A 21,037-nucleotide genomic window follows, 5' to 3' on the forward strand; every position below is an offset into this window, starting at 1 on the left:
AAAGGGTGATTGATGGGAGGGAGAATGACAGAAGGAGGGAGAGTAGAGAGAGAATGGAGAGACAGAGATGCTGGAAGTGCCAGGCAAATGATAGAGATAAGAAGGAGAGGTGATAGAAGGAAAATAAATGACAGAAAAAGAGAAAACTCTGAGAAAGATTGTAGAGAAATATATAGTAGAGAGAAATGGATGATAGAGAAAGAGATGAATGGCAGAGTAAAAGAAACACGATAAATAAGTAGATGATACAGAAGTAAATAGATAAATTCTTTTCATCAATTTATTCATATTTACTGTGCCAGGGTCCAGACTAGGCACTGGTAGTACAGGGTTGAATAGGATAAGGGCCCCTGCCTTCAACAAGCTGGCTATATCATGAGATAAAGCAGCTCTCTACCTCCCAGGAGCATTCATGGTCACACTCAAGCTGGAGGATTCCATCCTAGCTGGAAATGCCCCTCACCCCAGCAGAAGCATAGAAGAGCTCAGTAGTACAAGGCTCTAGAGGGCTAAGGCCTAAAAAGATAGTCTTCAGAAGAATGGCCTTGCTGGGGAAAACAAGGATTGAGTGGTAATAGGCCAGACACAGACCAGGAGGTATAAGAGGAAGGGCAGGAGAAGCTGTTTGTCAAAGGCCAGGAAGTAGAGCCACAGGTCAGCAACAGTGGCTAAGATTTAAGCGGAGGAAAGCCAGGTGAAGCCCCTAGCTTTGTAATCACATTGTTCTATTATTGATTTCAGAGTGCCCAGAGTGGGGGCTGAAGGCACAAGGAGACCTTGGGGGCTATGCGTGCTCTGGAGTCCTACACACAAACCCACACTGCCGGGAAATCTCTCCAGCTGCTGCTACCAGGTAGTTATCCGGTCAACAACTATTTGTCAAGGATCTACCCGTAGTAGTACTATGTACCATGGGTATCTACTATGTCCTGCACTTTTAGGCACTGAGGATATAGTGGAGAACAGGGTATCCTTCCTATTTCAAGCCTTTTTCCATATTTAGGATTCTGGAGCTCTGGGTTTAAAGTGAGGGCAGTCAGCCTTGGTGTCACCTTCTCCCTAACCATACAATCCCACACTGAGTTCTACTGACTCTTTTTTTAATGATGTTTCTCTGGCCCTGGTTTGCTCTCTCTCTCTCTCTCTCTCTCTCTCTCCCTACCCCCCCCTCCATTTTCACTGTGGCCATTAGACAGAACCACAGCTCTTCTCCCAGAACCCACCACCAGCAGCTCCTGTTCTAGTCCAGGCCTTGAAACTTTATGCCCCAAATACTGCAGAAGTCTGTCAGCCTGTCTCCCTTGTTCTACCCCCAGTCGCCGCTTTTAGGTCATATCATGTTAAACGCCAACTGAATCGGGGTACTCTCCTATTCAAGAATCTTCACTGGCTCCCTATTTCTTACTCTGTCCCACATCAAACGTAAACTAGATCAGAGTTTCAAAGTCTTCAATAAGCTATCTTTACCCATCAGCTCAATCTCTCATGTCTCTGCTCCAATCACACCCTGCAACCAGCTCTGTCCCTTCCTGATTCTGTGCCTTTGCTGTTGATATTCCTGTCGATCTAATGCAGGCTCTGGGGTCAGACCACTTTTGTTTGAATCCCAGCTCTACCACTCATTAGCTCTGTTGCTTTAGACAGGTGACTTCACTTCTCAGAGCCCTAGTTTTCATGGCGGTAAAACGTGGATAATAGTACCAAATGGGATTGTTGAAAGATCAAATGAGACAATGCAAGTGCTTTGAATCAGGCCTGGCAAGGCCTCGACCAATCATAGTTATGACTATGACTGTTCCCTCTGCCTGGAATGCCCCCTCTCCTTTTGTTAACCTAAATCCTACCTGTTCTTCAAGGTACTGCTCAAGTACCATCTCCTCCAGGAAGCTTGTTCAGGGTAATCTAGCCCTCACAAATGGGTCCATAATAATATGATATTTGATATTGCCCATCATCATTTCATGTGTGTCAGTCTCATCTCACCAACTATACCAAGCCAGTAGGCAATGGGTGAAAAATGAGTGAGACAGATGTAGGTTCAAATCCCCTCTGCCACTTTAGATGTGTGTATCTGTAAGTTGCTTAACCCATCTGAACTTTAGTTTTCTTATCTGAGAAAGGAAACAATAATTCCTATCTGGCTAGGTGACTGTAGGGATTAGAGATAGTATTCTCAAAGCATCTGGGACACAGCCTGATGCACAGCAAGTGGTCAGTAAGTAGCAGGTACTATAATAATGGTTATTAGCTCAGACTTGTACCTTCTGATGGCTCAGGAGTACCCACACCTAGGGTACCGTCCACTGTTGAGGTTCTACTATACCACTACCTTGTCACACTGTGAAACATACCTTACAAAGACTCTTACTATTTTTTTTTTTTTTTCGGGCTTCCAGTTTTTGAGACTGAGTCTCATTCTTGTCGCCAAGCCTGGAGTGCAATGGCACCATCTCGGCTGACTGCAATCTCCGCCTCCCTGGTTCAAGCAATTCTCCTGCCTCAGCCTCCTGAGTAGCTAGGATTACAGGCATGTGCCACCATGCCTGGCTAATTTTGTATTTTTAGTAGAGATGGGGTTTCACCAGGTTGGCCAGGTTCATCTCGAACTCCTGACCTCAGGTGATCCACCCGCTTCGGCCTCCCAAAGTGCTGGGATTACAGGCGTGAGCCACCACACCTGGCTGGCCCCTTACTCTTTCTAGGGTCTCTCCAGGAGTAGGAAACAATCCTAAAGTAGACAGAAGAGGGAAGTGGGGGCTTTTAGGACACAGAGAAAACTAAAGGCTGGAAGAAGAAAAATCCAAACAGAGGAAGCTGGAGCCAGAGCGAGAGCCTTCTAACCCTAGTTTGGGACAGGAGAATAAACTATCTATATGGTCTACTATTTGGCCTATTATTAGTTTGGAATAGCCCTAGACTTGAAGTCAGTGCACACTTGCATTCCAATTGTAGTTGTGTGGCCACGGGCAAGTCACTTCTGCGAGTTGCAGATTTTTTATCTGCAAAATGGGGAAGATGACCATCTGTTTTTCATGAGTTATGTTTTGGATTAAATGCAGTCCCATATGTGAAATCAATCAGCATAGTGCCTGACATACTGTATAAACTTAAAGAAAACACACAGCAAGGACCACTTCTTGAACATTTAAGATGTGCCAGGCACTAAGCATTTCACATGCATTAACTGATTTAATCATCGCTCTCACCTTATGTGAAACAGTTTTATTATTGTTATTATTATTAAGAGAGGGCCTCTCTGGCTCTGTTGCCCAGGTTGGAGTGCGATGGCACACTCATAGCTCACTGCAACCTCAAACTCCTGGGCATAAGCTATCCTTCTATCTCAGCCTCCTGAGTAGCTAGGACTACAGGCTACAGGTGCATGCTACCATGCCCAGCTAATTTTTTTGTATTTTCTGTAGAGATAGGGTTTCACCATGTTGGCCAGGCTGGTCTTGAACTCCTGGCCTCAAGCAATCTTCCTGCCTGAGCCTCCCAAAGTGCTGGGATTACAGGCATGAGCCACTATGTCCAGCTGGTAAAAGTTATTATCCCCACTTTACAAATGGAGAACCAGAGATACATAAAGCTTAAGTGATTTGCCAAGAGCACATAGCTAATAACCAGCAGAATTGGGAATGAAACTCAGATCCTCCAGTTTTTTCCTAGGATACCACACGACCCCTCCTCTCCAAGGAAGAGTCTGTCTGAAAAAGCCTGTATTCCTGAGGTTTCCCATAGCAATTCCCTCAAGAAGCAGTCAGCAAAGGGAGGTCTCATTAGTCCTAGAGCTGAAACCATTCGCTCCATAGGCAGTGGGGAGAGAGAGGAGGAGAAACAAACAGAAAAGTAAGAAAATGCCTACGACCAACCATGCAGCTCTAGGCCAAGATGTGAAGGCAGTGACCCCAGTGCTTGCCTTTCTCCTAAGGCTGGCTCAGGCACTATCAATAAGCACACACCTCATCCCAGCCTTCATTGCTCCAAAATGCTTTTCTTAGGCAGCAAAAAGAAAGAGATATTGAAGAAAGCAAGCAAGAGGGGGAAGAGTGGCAGCAGCCATGGCTACTGGCTGTACCTACCATGGAAGTTGCCCAGGGTGGAGAGATGGCCTGGGAGACAGCGGGGTATCCGGCTAGCTCAGACTCTCGTTGACAAACCCTCCAGCCAGCGTCCTCCCTTAGCTGGGACCCATCTGCCCTCCAGTTAAGACCTTCTGGGGCGAGGGACCATCAGCCCAAGATGTTGAGTGTGATCCAAGGGGCTCAGGCACAGTCAGTTTCCAGTTCTAAGAACAGGAAGGAGTAGCACTGAAGGCAAGGTATGACCATCAGCCTGGATGGACCTAGATATGGCCACAGCCTTAGGGAACGAAAGCCAGTGTCAAGAGCTGGATAGGAGTGAAGACGCTGCTCCAGGAACCAACCAGCACCCTGGTGGCAAAGGGAAGGATGAAAGGCACTTCCAGCAGCATAAACAGCCCCCCGCTCCCTACTCCAACCTCCTCTGAGCCCTGGCCCACCCCCTCGGCAGCTCAGAGGCCAATAAGGAAGCTGGGCCCCCAGCCACTGCTAGAACTCAGGAAAGGAGCAAGGAAATGATGTTTGGGAAAGATAAAGCGGGTGTCTAAAAAGAATTTTTAAAAATACACGTAAGTGAGAGAGAAAAATACCCCAGACACATACACTTAAAAGAATTCCTGTGCTTCCTGGACTGAGTTGACCCCACCCAGCCATCTCTGCAGGTCCTCTGGGCCCCAGAAAAGTACAGATAAGCCAGGACCAGCAGCCTCCAGGTCCAGAGGAGTAGCACTCCAGCTGATTTTATGCAGCTGGGGGCAAGTGACTGAGAGATTTTCCAAGGTGAAGGTCCTGGTGAGATACGAAGGCTCACAAACATTTTCAGATGTATTTACAGGGGTCTGCACTTCCTGTGGGGACTTGAGCAGATCCAAAGAAAACCCAATTTTACACCAGAGACTTCAACTCCAGAAAAGGTGCCCATTAGCAATGCTGGAAATGTGGTATTTGGGGTCAGTGTCCCTGGATCTGCCATGAATTCACTCTGACCTCTGGCAACTTACTCCCACTCTCTGGGCTTCTGTTTCCTCCCTGTAAAATAAAACATTGAATTCAATCGTCACAAATGACCCTTCCCGCTCTAGCATGCTATGACGTAGTAGTCCTAGGCCCTAGGCTGAGGTTCCAAATGATGCCCTAAGTGATTAGCACAGTAGCCAGAATCCAGAGCAGCCCTATGTGGATTTGTTGCACCCCCTAAGCCTAGGCTCAGGCACCAGGATTTAATTTATCTTGGGGAATTAGAGTCAGGGTTTTCCTTCATTAACACTCCTAATTCCCTATTCCAGTTTCCCTTGGCCTCTGGCCTCAATTCCAGTAATTTCTGGCTCCTGAGAGGGCTTATGCAAACTCCCTTAGGACATGAAGTATGCTAGGGCCTTTCCTCTCTGGGGAAATCATGCCTGGAGGCCCCTTCCCCTTTCTTCCCTCTGTATCTCACAGGAGAGTCTGGGTTGACTTTTATCAACTGTATAGGGGAAAGTTTGGGAGCTTTGAGGAGCATATGGATCTGGCTTACAGTCTCAGCTCTACCATTCACTAGTTGTTTGGCCTTGGGCATGTCACAGAACCTTGGTTTCCTCATCTGTAAAACATGCCTGGCATGTGGCAGGCACTCAATAAATGCTATCTGTTTTTAATATTACCCGTATGCAAACTAATAATGAGCGAGGTACCAACAGCAATAAGAAAACTGATTTCTTCAATCCAAATGAAGATAAAAGAGAAAGGACTAGATAAGAGAAGGCTCAAACGCCAAACCCAGTACACTCTGGAACAGCACTCTCAAATTGTAGTGGGCATACTAATTACCTGGGGATCTTGTTAAAATGCAGATTTTGATTCAGCGAGGCCCAGGTTCTGACTTTTAATAAGCTCCAGAGTGATACTGATGCTCCTGGTGTGATAACCACATTTTGAGTGGCAATATACCAGGACATAATCCGGTCCAAAAAATGCATCAGGTTAAAATCTCTTTTCATTTCATTCCTCAGGCCTGGGTGTCCAGCCGCCCTTGCTCTTCTGGTCAACAAATGTCTTTCTCCTTTTGCTCAGTGGCCCAGCCCATGCAAACCCTTGCCTGAAGAAGCTTGCCAATCCCCACTTCCTAACAAAATAAAGAGCAACTGGTTTGTTATCAGTGTGACCCTGCCAGTGGCCAGGTGAGGCTGAAGAAATTGTGACTAGAGGTGCAAGCATGTTCGTGGGGCTGGCTGAGGTAGGGAGAAAGGGTGCAAAGATGAGAGTTGGGATGTCATCAGATGAGGAGTAGGCAGGTGGGCACAGACAGTGTATACCCAAGAAATCCTTCGTTGAGGGAAGATGGGAGAGAAACTTGAGCGGTTTAGCCAGTTTGGGATTTGGGGAAGAGGTTGGGAGAGGTGGTGGAGGGAAAAGGGCATATGCTCCCATTTAGCAGAGCTGAGTTCCAGATAACATGATCAAGTATGACCTCCTGTGCTCAGGGGACGGTAAAGATGACTGCTTCTTTTCCAAGTACTCAGGAGACGTGAACTTGGCATGGGGGCACAGAAGGGTGGGCACATGCAGCAGAAAAGCCAGAAGCTGGCTCCCAGGAGAGGCCTTATAAAGGTTCTTGTGAGAGGTGAGGGGTGGAGGTGGACCAATTCTGAAAGGAGTCAGTCTCCGGCTGCCCTAGTCAGCTGTCACCCCGGTATCTTCCGATAGCACCATCTGTCTTTGAGCCTGGCTCCCAGCAGACCCCTGAAGAGATACTTGGGAGAAGATGAGCAGAAAGAGAACCATGGCTCCGCTCTAACTTAGGGGAAAAAGGAAAATGTGACCCCCGTTGCTTGTGGTTGTGCTCAACCTGAGGCCTGGACCATAACAGAGTGTGGGTACTTTCCTCTTTTTAAAGTATTTGTATAAATAGAAGCACAAAATAACGTCCTTGATTAGCTCTGTTTATTTTCTGTGGCTCTTCCAGCCTCCCTCCAAACAGCACATTCCACCTGCCCCACACGAAGAAGCCCAAGCTCATTCTGGCAGGCTCAGCAGGAAGGGAAGCCCACAGACAAGCCGGGGGACAGAACAATGCATGGCTTGTTTATCTGACAGAAGAGGGGAAAAGCTGCCTGGTCACCATGGAGGGACACACAGCTCTGAAGGCCCACCCCCACCCACTGTTGGCTGGGGTCCTTGCAGCCTGGTAATCAGGAAACCCTTCCTTATTATAGACCTAACCAAGGGGGGAAGTGTGTGTGTGTGTGTGTGTGTGTGTGTGTGTATGTTTGTGTGTGTGTGTGTGTAATTTGAAAGAGAACTTTCAGGACAATGGCTTTCTCATCAGTCTGGGAAAGCTATAATCTGGGTCATCTGAGAGATGAATACTCTCTGGAGAAGGGGCTTTTGGTACCCAGCTCTGCCTCCCCGCCTCCCCTCCTCTCTCCACCTCCTCTGAATAGCCAGTTCAAGTTCTTCCATGTAAATCTGCTGGGTCCCCCTCTCCACCCTCCACCTCAGAATCCATCCCTGGCTAAAAAGAAACCCAGGGTAGGGAATAAGAAAAGAAGGGAATGTTCGAGTGGAAATAAAGACTCCCCCCAAATTCTGTGGTGTGTGTCAGGGGTGCTCTTTGTCTTTCTGCATAGAGAGTGATAACATCATCTGGCTAGGGCATTACATTTGACCCTCTGCTTCCATTTCTCCATTTTCACACTGAAATCTTTAAGACACAGGGGGACACCTCTTTTTCCAAAGAAGGTTGGCAGGAAGTAACCATACAGATGACTCGGGAAAGCTCTGCACATAGCAGCGGGTAGGAAAATGCTTAGTACTTTAGAAATGTAGTACTCGGGATTCTCTTTCAGAATCGGCTGGAGAGAAATTTCTAGTTTTTCTATATATAGTGTGATAAAACATACCAATCATAGACTTGTTTAACTGACAGAAGAGGGAAAAAGCTGGCTGATCTTGTCAATGATCCTAAAGGCAAAGAGGTGGATAGTGAATATTTTGAAGCTTCTAGGAGCAAGGGGAGCAAGTCCAGAATCTGAATAATGAAAGAGGTTTTTTCTCTCTCCCTTCTATGTACAAAAGTTAAGGGTGCAACACCAGAGGGCTAAGGGAGACTTCAGAGGAGCACATAGGGAAAATGGCATCAAGTTCACAGTGCACCATCTGACTCAACAGATAGCCTTAAAGTTTTTGCCATGATGCCCAGTTTCCTAAACCAACACCCAAAGCGATAAAGAAGGTGGAGGATGTTTGTCCTCCAGCTCTGGTTTCTATCAGTAACATTTATAGCATCCCTTGGGAAAGAGGCTGTAGGAATAATACCAGTTTTCCTTTCTTCCTCCTTGAAGCCCATTATCTCTTTCAGTTCAAACTCACTGTTCGACCTACCACTTTTCAGAGGTCTGATGGAATCCATAAAGGTTTTCCCCAGAGTCAAGTCTCAAAGTCCTCAGAACTACTTCTGGCCACTCCCCAAGTCATCTCTACTACTAAAGACATGGAGCCCTAGGACAATAGCCAACAACAGTTAGTACCCCAATAGAAACAAGAACACCCAGTCACTCTGCTTTGATACAACTTGACAGTCAGGAGGAGCCAACACCCAGCAGAGCTGGAGCACAGTGAGCAAGGTGGACTGCAGTGGGAGATGATATTGGGGAGGTGCATAGGCCAGATCATGGAGTTTCCAAAGGCTGAAACAGTTTGAATTTTATTCTCAGTGAAATGGGAAGCTGTTAGAGGTTGTTAAGCAGGGGACTAACATGATGTAAGTTTTATAAAGGTTTGACTTGGCTGATGGATTTGTGGGGGGCGGGGGTCAACAGTAGAAGCCAGAGAACCATTTAAAGGGGCTATTATAGGTAAGAGATAATGGTGGTTTGTTCTAGGAAAGTAGCAGTTGGGACAAGAACAAGAGATTTGATTAGAGGTATTTTGAAGAGGTAGGGCTGACAGTATTTGTTGATGGACTGAATATGGAGAATGAGGAAAAAAGAATGGGCTATGATACTTGAGTCACCTGGCATCTGTACCTTCTTAGCACAGTATTCATTCCCGAAACTGAGTCATTAGGGGCTCTAAAAAGAAAATTGGCAGTCTTCACTATTGTTTTGTCCAAGCATTTACAGAGCTCCTCTATCTACATTTAAGGTGTTTGGAGAGTTACTAGGCAACATGCCAAAATGAAGAAGAAATAATCCCTGTGCTCAAGGAATTTAGTGTGGTAGAGGGTGGATGAAAAATACCTAGAAAACCATTAAAAAGGATGGAATGTCAGAAGTATCAGAAAGGGAATGCTAACAAAATGAGAGTCCAAAGAAGGAGAGAGCACTGCTGCTTGAATCAAGAATGGCATCACAGAGCCTCTGAGCTGATTTTGGAAGAGTCAATACAATCACCACTGAAGACGACTGGAAGAGAGGCCATGCCAGATATGCATGAACAGAAGTGGGAAGCACAGGAATACCATGAAGAAAGAAAACACAGTTTTTATAAGGCACAGAGGAAGTGAAATTAGAATGATGCAAGAGCATGGTGGGCCTTAAGAGTCAAGTTAAAGCCTTTACTTCACATAATCCAATAAGCAAGAGAGAGCCCTTGGAAGTTCCAGAGTAGGAGAGCAATATGGTACGAGCAGTATTATAGGAAAGTTATTATGGTAACCATGTGTAGGATAAATTTTGTGGATAGATACTGGAAGCACAGAAAAGTGAGTAAGCTAATGGAATAGACACAATAAAAGGTAAAATCAGAGCAATGGCAGTGGGGATGGAGCAGAAAGGAAGAATGTGACAGAATCAATAGCGTTGGACCACTAATTACATAAGCAGAGAGAACAGATGACTGTGAAGCACCTAGAAGGCTGATATCACTCATCTAAATAGCAAAGACATAGGCAAGAACCAGCTTCAGGAAACATGAGTTTGATTTCAGATATTAGTTTGTTATGCTAGCAAATTCTGTAGGTAGGTGCGCCCAGCGAGCAGCTTGATGTGTGGACTGCAGTGCTAGAAAGAGGTTGGGGCACGGTATGGACATGGGGTCACTATCCAGAGGAGGCAGCCGAGGCTGTTGCCGTGGATGTGACTGCCCATGGTGAATGTATGCGAAGGAGACGGGGGATGATAGATCTCTGCAGAGCTATAGTTCAATGAAGAGGAAGAAGAGCTGGTAATAGAGACAAAACAATGAAATGCCATTTTCAGTGATATTGGCAATACTTTTTAAAGACAAGTGCTGACAAAGTTGTGGGGAAATAGATATACATTGTTGGGTGGGAATGGAAATGGGTACACACTTGCTTAAGGGAATTTTGGCATATGTTATCAGAAGATTTAAAATGTTCCTACTGTGCTTGGGTTGGCTGACATATACTAAAATTGCAATGATACAGAGATTAGCATGGTTCCTGCACAAGGATAATGCGCAAATTTGTGAAATGCTCTGTATTTTTACTGCAATTAGTGGTAATGGTTTCACAACCTTGTGAATGTACTAAAATCCACTGAATTACACACTTGAAATAGTGAATTTTATGGTATGTGAATTATATTTAAGAAATTTCATATCCTTTGATCCAGTTTTTCCACTCCTAGGATTTTGTCCTAAGAAAGCCATTAAAGATGTACACATTTATTTATGTACTTGAAGTGTCTTCCACTGCAGGGTTATTCATAATGGTAAAATTTGGAATATCCTAGCTGTCCAACATTCAGGAAGAGTTAGAATATATTGTGCATTTACATGGAGGAATAATAGTTTGTCATTTCAAACCATGTTTTTGAAGACTACTTAATGATCCTGAAAAAGGCTCACAATATAAAGGTAAATTTAAAAATTGTATATAAACCTGAACATATTACGAGTCCAATTCAAGAACTATATATGCATATATATACATATTCTTATACAGACATGCACATATTGAAAGGCTGGATGTAAATGTACTAATATTGTACCAGTGGGTATTTATCTTTGTGTGGTGGAATTAAGGGTTATTTTTATTTTTCATACTTTTAAATCATTTCTAGATTTTATACACTACACATGTATTACCTTTTAAATAAAAAGAGGTTTCTTTTTTTGAGATGGAGTCTTGCTCTGTTGCCAGACTGGAGTGCAGTGGTGCGATCTTGGCTCACTGCAACCTCCACCTCCCGGGTTCAAGAGATTCCCCTGCCTCAGCCTCCCGAGTAGCTGGGACTGCAGGCACGCGCCACCACGCCTGGCTAATTTTTTTTTTTTTTTTTGTATTTTAGTAGAGATGGGGTTTCACCATGTTGGCCAGGATGGTCTCCATCTCCTGACCTTGTGATCCGCCCACCTTGATCTCCCAAAGTGCTGGGATTATAGGCGTGAGCCAGCGCAACCGGCCATAAAAAGAGGTTTCTAAAGAAAAATGTCACCATTCTACATGGACATATCATTTACCCAGGCAACTGTGTGATATAACTGTCTGACATATTCTTAAATTAGGAATCTGCAATTATACTTGTGATTCCACTTAACTATTTCAAAGATCTAGATTTTTCCCTCAGGGAAATCAGCCTAGAGCCCACCAACCTAGCAAAATGCTTTTTTTCCACATAATTTTGCTGCTTGGCAGTGGATTCTTTTGTCTTACTATTTTTTAAAAATTCCATCGGACAGTTTTTTACCCTTAATATTAGCACTGGGAGCTATTCTTTGCTGTGAGAGTAGACCAGGGCTGGAAGAACCAGGAGCAAGTTTGAGAGGAGGCCAGGCAAAGGAAAAGAGAAGTCAAGTCAAGGTCAGTATCAAGGCCATGCCCAGTGTGTTGGAAAAAAAAAAAAAACACTACTCAGGGCCTTCCTGGCTTTAGTTCTTTTCCAGTTGCCTGATAGACTTGGTGGGACAAAGTTGGCTAGAGAGGTAACAAAAGTACAAGAAAATTTAGTGGTGGTGGTGGAGGTGTGGCAGCAAGTACCATTTGTAAAGCCATCTAACTACTAATATTTTTATGCAACATTTACGGTTCATAAAGAACTTTCATATACACCATTCCATTTCATTCTCAAAACCTTACTAACTCCACCTCAGAAAAGAAGAAACTCAGGCTTAGGAAGGTGAAATAAATCACATAAGGCTTGAACACAAGTTTTTTGCTTCCAAATTTCTATGTCCCCCCAACCCCCAAATAGTGGTTCTCAAAGTTGTTCTATAGACCAGAATCAGCATCACCTGAGAACTTGTAGGAAAGAAAATTCTGGGGACCCATCCTCGACCTTTTGAATCAGAAACTCTGGGGGTGGGGCCCAGCAATATGAATGTTGGTTTTGTTTTTATACCTTACATTCTGGAATACAAGTGCAGAACGTGCAGGTTTGTTACATTGGTATACACGTGTCATGGTGGTTTGATGCACCCATCAACCCATCATCTACATTAGGTATTTCTCCTAATGCTATCCCTCCCCTAGCCCCCTACCCCCTGACGGGCCCCAGTGTGTGATATTCCCCTCCCTGTGTCCATGTGTTCTCATTGTTCAACTCTCACTTATGAGTGAGAACATGTGGTGTTTGGTTTTCTGTTCCTGTGTTAGTTTACCTAGAATGATGGTTTCCAGCTTCATCCATGTCCCTGCAAAGGACATGAACTCATCCGTTTTTATGGCTGCATAGTATTCCATGGTGTATATGTGCCACATTTTCTTTATCCAGTCTATCATTGATGGGCATTTGGGTTCATCCCAAGTCTTTGCTATTGTCAATAGTGCTACAATACACATGTGGACATGTGTCTTTACAGTAGAATGATTTATAATCCTTTGGGTATATACCCAGTAATGGGATTGCTAGATCAAATGGTATTTCTGGTTCTAGATCCTTGAGGAATTGCCACACTGTCTTCCACAATGGTTGAACTAATTTACATTCCCACCAACAGTGTAAAAGCATTCCTATTTCTCCATATCCTCTCCAGCGTCTGTTGTTTCCTTTTTAATGATTGCCATTCTAACTGGCATGAGATGGTATCTCATTGTGGTTTTGATTTGCATTTCTCTAATGGCCAGTGATGATAAGCCTTTTTTCATGTTTGTTGGCCACGTAAATGTCTTCTTTTGAGAAGTGTCTGTTCATACCCTTCAGCTACTTTTTGATGCGGTTTTTTTCTTCTAAATTTGTTTAAGCTCCTTGTAGATTCTGGATATTAGCCCTTTGTCAGATGGATAGATTGCAAAAATTTTCTTCCATTCTGTAGGCTGCCTGTTCACTCTGATGATAGTTTCTTTTGCTGTGCAGAAGCTCTTTAGTTTAATTAGATCCTGTTTGTCAATTTTGGCTTTTGTTGCCATTGCTTTTGGTGTTTTAGACATGAAGTCTTTGCCCATGGCTATGTCCTGAATGGTATTGCCTAGGTTTTCTTCTAGGGTTTTTATGGTTTTAGGTCTTAAATTTAAGTCTTTAATCCATCATAATTTTTGTATAAGGTGTAAGGAAGGGGTCCAGTTTCAGTTTTCTGCATATGGCTAGCCAGTTTTCCCAACACCATTTATTAAATAGGGAATCCTTTCCCCATTGCTTGTTTTTGTCGAGTTTGTCAAACGCCTGTAGTCCCAGCTACTCGGAGAGGCTGAGGCAGGAGAATGGCATGAACCCAGGAGGTGGAGCTTGCAGTGAGCCGAGATTGCGCCACTGCACTCCAGAGCGAGACTCCGTCTCAAAAAACAAAAATAAATAAATAAATAAATAAATAAAAATAAAAAGATCAGATTGTTGTAGATGTGTGGCATTATTTCTGAGGCCTCTGTTCTATTCCATTGGTCTATATATCTGTTTTGGTACCAGTATCATGCTGTTTTGGCTACTGTAGCCTTGTAGTATAGTTTGAAGTCAGGTAGCGTGATGCCTCCAGCTTTGTTCTTTTTGCTAAGGATTGTCTTGGCTATCCAGGCTCTTTTTTGGTTCCATATGAAATTTAAAGTACGTTTTTCTAATTCTGTGAAGAAAGTCAATGGTAACTTGACAGGGAGAGCACTGAATCTATAAATTACTTTGGGCAGTATGACCATTCTTACGATATTGATTCTTCCTATCCATGAGCATGGAATGTTTTTCCATTTGTTTGTGTCCTCTCTTATTTCCTTGAGCAGTGGTTTGTAGTTCTCCTTGAGGTCCTTCGCATCCCTTGTAAGTTGTATTCCTAGGTATTTTATTCTCTTTGTAGCAATTGTGAATGGGAGTTCACTCATGATTTGGCTCTCTGTCTATTATTGGTATATAGGAATGCTTGTGAATTTTGCACATTGATTTTGTATCCTGAGACTTTGCTGAAGTTGCTTATCAGCTTAAGGAGATTTTGGGCTGAGATGATTGGGTTTTCTAAATATACAATCATGTCATTGGCAAACAGAGAAAATTTGCCTTCCTCTCTATTTGAATACCCTTTATTTCCTTCTCTTGCCTGACTGCCCTAGCCAGAACTTCCAATACTATGTTGAATAGGAGTGGTGAGAGAGGCCATCCTTGTCTTGTGTGGGTTTTCAAACGGAATGTTTCCAGCTTTTTTCCATTCAGTATGATACTGGCTGTGCATTTGTCATATATAGCTCTTATTATTTTGAGATGTTTCATTAATACCTAGTTTATTGAGAGTTTTTAGCATGAAGGGGTGTTGAGCTTTATCGAAGGCCTTTTCTGCACCTATTGAGACAATCATGTGGTTTTTGTCGTTGGTTCTGTTTATGTGATGGATTACATTTATTGATTTGCGTTTGCTGAGTCAGCCTTGCATCCCAGGGATGAAGCCGACTTGATCATGGTGGATCCTCTAGATGATTCTAATGCACGCTCATAAGTTTGAGAACCATTACTGTAGCATACGTTTTAAAACAGATTTTCAAGTGACTTTTTCTAAATACGGGCTGCTGCTATTTTGGCTCTTGTGGAGTGCTGCTTTCCAAGGTAGGTTGGAAGCCTACCTTTATCTATCAGTGCTATGTGTATAATAGACGGCAGCTGCTTAAAAAGTATTTAGGTTCCAGGGACAGGAATGTTCTTCTTTAGGGTGAGGAAGCTCCCAGGACCAAGAGGGCAATTCTTGAATCACAGCTGCCCTTGTCAGGGGGAGATAAGTGCTGGTGAGCAGTTGCCATATATGTACTTCCTTGGTAAGGCTTCTTTTCATTAAGGCTTTTGTCTGGTTCCACAATGTTCCACATAAGCCCTTGGGAAATTTCTCTTTCTGAGGTACTTACATTCACAAACCTCAAGTTCATCAAGCTGTTCATTTCATTTTGTATAGCTTTATTAAGGTTTAGTTGACAAATAAAATTGTACATATTTATAATATACAATATATTTTTTCATATATGTAAACATTGTGAAATGATTAAATAAAGCTAATTTACACATCCATAACCTCAAATACTTGTCATTTTTTGTGGTGAGAACATTTAAGATCTACTCTCTTAGCAATTTAAGTATACATTATTATTAACTACAGTCACTATTCTGTATATTAGATTTCCAGAACGTACTCCTCTTCTTCAACTGAAGCTTTCTTTATAGCCTTTGATCAACAGCTGATTTCCTGCCCCACCCCCCCATTCCTGGTGACCACCATTCTACCCTCTGCTTCTATGAGTTTGACATTTTATTATCATTATTATTTTTAATATAATTTCAACCTCTATGTTAGATTCAGGGGGTGCATGTGCAGGTTTGTTACATGGGTATATTGTGTGATTCTGAAGTTTGGGGTATGAATGATCCCATCACCTGGGTACTAACCACAGTACCCAATAGTTTTCCAGTCCTTGTCCCCCTCTGTCCTTCCCTCCCCTATCTAGTAGGCCCCAGTGTCCATTGTTGCCATGTTTATGTCCATGAGTACCCACTGTTCCTACATTAATTTGCTTAGGACAATGACCTCCAGCTCTGTCTATGTTGCTGCAAAGGACGTGATTTCATTCTTTTTTATGGATGCATAGTATTCCATGGTGTATATATACCACATTTGATTTATCCAATTCACCATTGATGGGCACCTAGGTTGATTCCATGTCTTTGCTATTGTGAATAGTGCTTCAATGAACAAACAAGTGCAGGTGTCTTTTTTGGTAGAATTATTTATTTTCTTTTGTATATATACCAAGTAATGGGATTGCTGGGTCAGAATTCAGCTTTTTTACATTTCACATATGAGATCATGTGGTATTTGTCTTTCCGTGCCTGGTTTATTTCCTTAGCATAATGTCCTCCAGTATCATCCATGTTGTACAAATGACAGGATTTCCTTCTTTTTTATGGCTGTATAGTATTTCATTGTATATGTGTGTGTGTGTGTATATATATTTATTTCATATATTTTTTATATATGAAATATATAATATATAACACATTTTCTTTATTCATCATCTTTATTCATCATAAAGAATAAATTCATTATTTATTTATTCATTCATTTATAACACATTCATTCAAGTGTTGTTGGACACTTAGATTTATTCCATATCTTGGCTATCATGAATAGTACTGTAATAAACATGGGAGTGCAAACATCTCTTTAACATACTGATTTCATTTGCTTTAGATATATACCCAGAAGTAGGACTGCTGGATTATATTATAGTTCTATTTTTAGTTTTTTGAGAAACCCCCATACTGTTTTCCATAACGGCTATACTAATTTACATTTCTACCAATAGTGTATAAGGGTTCCTTTTTCTTCACACCCTCACCAACACTTGTCTTTTTGATAATAGACATTCTAACAGATGTGAGGTGATATGTCATTGTGGTTTTGATTTGCATTTCACTGATGATTAGTGATGTCGAACATTTTTTAAAATATACCTGTTGACCATTTATATATCTTCTTTTGAGAAATGTCTCTTCAGATCTTTGGCCCATTTTGTAATCAAGTTATTTGTTTTCTTACTATTGACTTGTTTGATTTCCTTATATCTTTTGGATACTAACTCCTTATCAAATATGATTTGCAAATATTTTCTCCAATCCTGCAGGTTGTCTCTTTACTCTGTGGATTGTTTCCTTGGCTGTACAGAAGCTTTTTAATTTGATGCAATCCAACCTATTTTTGCTTTTGTTGCCTGTGCTTTTAGGGCCATAGCCAAAAAATCTTTGCCAAAGCCAAATGTCAAAAAGCTTTTCCATATGTTTTCTTGTAGTAGTTTTAGAGTTTAAGGTCTTATGTTTAAGTCTTTAATCAACTTTGAATTGGTTTTTATATATGGTGTAGGATAAGAGTCCAATTTCATTCTGCATGTGAATATCCAGTTTTCATGACACCATTTATTGAAGAGACTGTGCTTTCCCCATTATGTGTTCTTGACACCTTTGTTGAAGATCAGTTGACTGTAAATGTGTGGATTTATTTTTGGGCTCTCTCTTCTGTTCCATTGAATGGTATTTCCGTTTTTATGCCAGTACCATGCTGTTTTGATTACTATAGTTTTGTAGTATATTTGGGATCAGGTAGTATGATGCCTCCAGCTTTTTTTTTTTTCTCAATATTTCATTAGCTATTTGGGGTCTTCTGTGGTCCCTTACAAATTTTAGAATTTTTTATTCCAGTGAAAAAATGTAGTTGGAATTTTGATAGAGATTGCATTCAATCTGTAGATTGTTTTCGGCAGTATGGACATTTTAATGATAGTAATTCTTCTAACCCATGAACATGGAATATCTTTATTTTTTATTTATTTGTCTTATTGTGTCCTCTTTAATTTATTTCATCAATATTTTATAGTTTTTAGTATACAGATTTTTACCTCATTGATTAAATTAATTCCTAAGTATTTTCGATTTCTTTTGATGCTATGGTAAATGGGATCATTTTTAAAATTTCTAAGTTTGTTGTTAGTGTATAGAAACATTATTGATTTTTACAGGGTAATTTTGTATCCTGCAACTTTACTGAATTCTTTTATTATTTCTAAGAGTCTTTTAGTGGAGTTCTAGGGTTTTCTGTATAAGATCATGTCACCTACAAATAAAGACAATTTAACTTCTTCCTTTTCAATTGATATGGCTTTTATTTCTTTTTCTTGCCTAATTGCTGTGGTAGGACTTTCAGTACTATGTTTAGTAGAAGTGGGGAAAATGGGCACCCTTGTCTTGTTCCCTATTTTAAAGGAAAAGCTTTCAGCTTTCCACCATGGAATATGTTAGCTGTGGGCTTCTCATATATATCCTTATTGTATTGAGCCACATTCCTTCTATACTTAATTTTTGGACAGTTTTTTTTTTATCATGAAAGCATGCTGAACTTTGTGAAATTCTTTTTTTGTATCTATTGAGATGATCATAAGACTTTTATCCTTCTGCTAATGTGGTATATCACATTTATTGATTTGTGTATGTTGAACTATCTTTGCAGTAAGGAAATGAGGAAATTCAGTGGGGAGTGGGTTGGGAAGGTGGGGGTAGGTGAATCTATCTTCCTCAGAAGGAAAATAATATAGCATTATGGTATGTTGACAATGTTCCCCTGAAGTGTAGAGGACTCATTTTTCATTGTATATGCCTTTGTACTATTTGAATGGTTTGCCTTCTGCAAGTATTGCTTTGGGAAAAAAAAGAAACACTTAAAAATCAACTTTTACAAAATCAAACTAATTCTTTTTTGCTATGGTTTAAATATGTATGTCCCTTCAGAATTCATATTGGGACTTATCTCCCAAGGTGATGGTATTAAGAGAGAAGGCCCTTGGGAGGGGATTAGGCATTGAGGGTTCTGCCCCCAGGGATAATATTAGTGCCCTTATAAAAGGGTTTGAGGAAGAGTTTGCCTCTTTTGCCCTTCTACTTCTTCTGCTATGTGAGGACACAGCATTTTTCCCCTTTGCTTTCCTTCTATGTGAGGATACAGCAACAAGGAACCACCTTTGAAGCAAAGAATAGCTCTCACTGGATACTGAATCTGCTGGTGCCTTGGTCTTGATTTCCCAGCCTCTAGAACTGTGAGAAACAAATTTCTGTTCTTTATAAATTACTCACTCTAAGGTATTTTGTTGTGGTAGCATAAATGAACTAAGACACCTTCCCACTCTTCTGCTGGTGCTGGTGACGGGTGACATTTACTAAGGTGAGAAATCTGGTAGACACTCTGGACTCCCTCCTCTTATTTACCCCTCACATCTGTCTAATCAGGCACCAAGACTTATTGATTCTACCTCCTAGACTAGATAATTCTCAAATCTGCCACTCCACTGTATCCCTGAATCACTTTAACTATAGCATTCATTTTGTAACTGGCTGACCTGCCTCTTTTCTCCCTGCAAAATGCCAATGAATACATCTTTTCAAAGTGCAAATCTGGTCCTGCCACTCTCATGCTTAAAATTCTTCACTGGCTTCCTAGTACTCATGGGAAAAGTCCAAATTCATTAACATAGCAGCCTAGACCTTCCTTGTTCTTAACCACGATTCTAACCTCCCTCCTCTACAGGTACAGGTAGAGGGATAGGAAAGGAAGATGATGAACCTGAAATTGATAATAAAAGGGAAAGACTCCCAGAAATCCTTCGTGACCAAGAAGAGTGCTGAGGGCCAGGAGAGAACTTAGGACAAAGAAAAACCATGAATTAGCCATGGGGAGATCTGGAGAAGCAGTCTGCAGGATACTGCATCCATGTTGGGGAGCAGAGGAGTCTGCAAGGAACGTGAATGCACAGCATTCAGGCAGGAGTGCTTTGATGCTGGGGACATTTCCTATGGAACACTGAAGGAGCATGAAACTTTAGGTATTCTGACATGCATAGTACAGAATATATAATGTCTACTAATAGTCTGCATACAGGAGGAAATCCAAATTGAGATCTGGTTGTCAAGGAAGGGTAGAAATTGACCCAGATGAAAGGTACTTCTAGAGAAGGAATATTGGTAGCATATTAAAATCATGGAAATGAAAAGGGAACAATGGTGTCCTGAGGGTAGGATATATGAGGAAGAGAAGTGGTGAACAGTAAGGCCAGACAGGCAAACTGGGCCAGAACATGGAGAATAGTAAAATCAGATTCACATTTTGGAAAGATGTGTCCGTTGGCATTTTGTAGGGAGAAAAGATGCAGGTGGATCAGAGAGGAAATGAACACTATAGTCCAAGTGATGTGTAATTCAGAGACAGAGGGCCAAGTTTGAGAAATGTCTGGTCTAGGAGGTAAAATCAGTTAGTCTTGGTAGCTGATGAGACAGATGTGAGGGATAAATAAGAGGGAGTATACAGTGTCTATTAGATTTTTCACTCTAGTTTATGATTCAGCCTGTCACTAGCCTCAGCAGAAGAGTGGGGAGGAGAATTAGTTCAGTTTTAGAAAAATTACAACTTTAAAGTATTTTTAAATTATTTAAAGCAATACTTGCAGAAGGAAAACCATTCACATAGTACAAAGGCATATACAATGAAAAAGGAGTGCCCCATACTCCAGGGGAAACCACTTTTAACAGTTTATTGTCTGGATTTGAATGTACCATTTCCAGCTGTATGTCCTTGGGCTAGTTATTTAACCTCTCTGCCTCACTTGCATTATCTCTAAAATGGGAATTATAATAATGGGACACAGAAAAGGCAGATTATAATACTGCTTGGAACCTTGCCATTTGTGCTTAACAATATATACTGGAGATAATTCCGTATCCACGTACACTTTTCTTAAATAAATTTTAAATAACTGAATAGTATTTCACCAAGTGAACTTTTTATAGTTTATTTAGCCTTTACTCAAGTAATGAATACTGAAGCTGTTTTTGCTAAGACAAATAATGTTGTGATTAATACCTTTTAACATGTCTTCACACACATACATGATTATATATTTTATATAAAGTCCTACAAGTGGAACTATAGGTCAAAAAGTACATCAATGTTTAATTGTGATAAAATATATTAAGATCCAAAGGGGTTATGCTAATTTATACTTCCAACGATGTGTTAGAGCAGTGCTTTACAAAGTTTCATATGCCTACAAGTCACCTGGGGATCTGATTAACAGGCAG

The 21,037-nt window shown here is 41.5% G+C and overlaps 1 protein-coding gene and 1 pseudogene across 2 annotated transcripts in view; one reads left to right on the top strand and one right to left on the bottom strand.

Moving 5' to 3' along the window:
• Positions 1-21,037, bottom strand: part of SHROOM4 (shroom family member 4) — a 219,176-nt gene that overhangs the window by 45,170 nt on the left and 152,969 nt on the right. The window contains exon 1 of one of the 2 annotated variants that reach the window (XM_032756960.2): positions 4,083-4,195. The exons of the other annotated variant lie outside the window; for it this stretch is intronic. The gene's annotated coding sequence lies outside the window, so the exon portion shown is untranslated. Of the gene's footprint in view, positions 1-4,082; positions 4,196-21,037 lie in introns of those variants that run through there. 2 annotated transcript variants of the gene reach the window in all.
• LOC116812307 (U6 spliceosomal RNA) lies at positions 10,409-10,509 on the top strand (annotated as a pseudogene).

This window comes from Hylobates moloch, unplaced genomic scaffold (genome assembly GCF_009828535.3).
Source record: "Hylobates moloch isolate HMO894 unplaced genomic scaffold, HMol_V3 SCAFFOLD_7, whole genome shotgun sequence".
NCBI lineage: Eukaryota > Metazoa > Chordata > Mammalia > Primates > Hylobatidae > Hylobates > Hylobates moloch.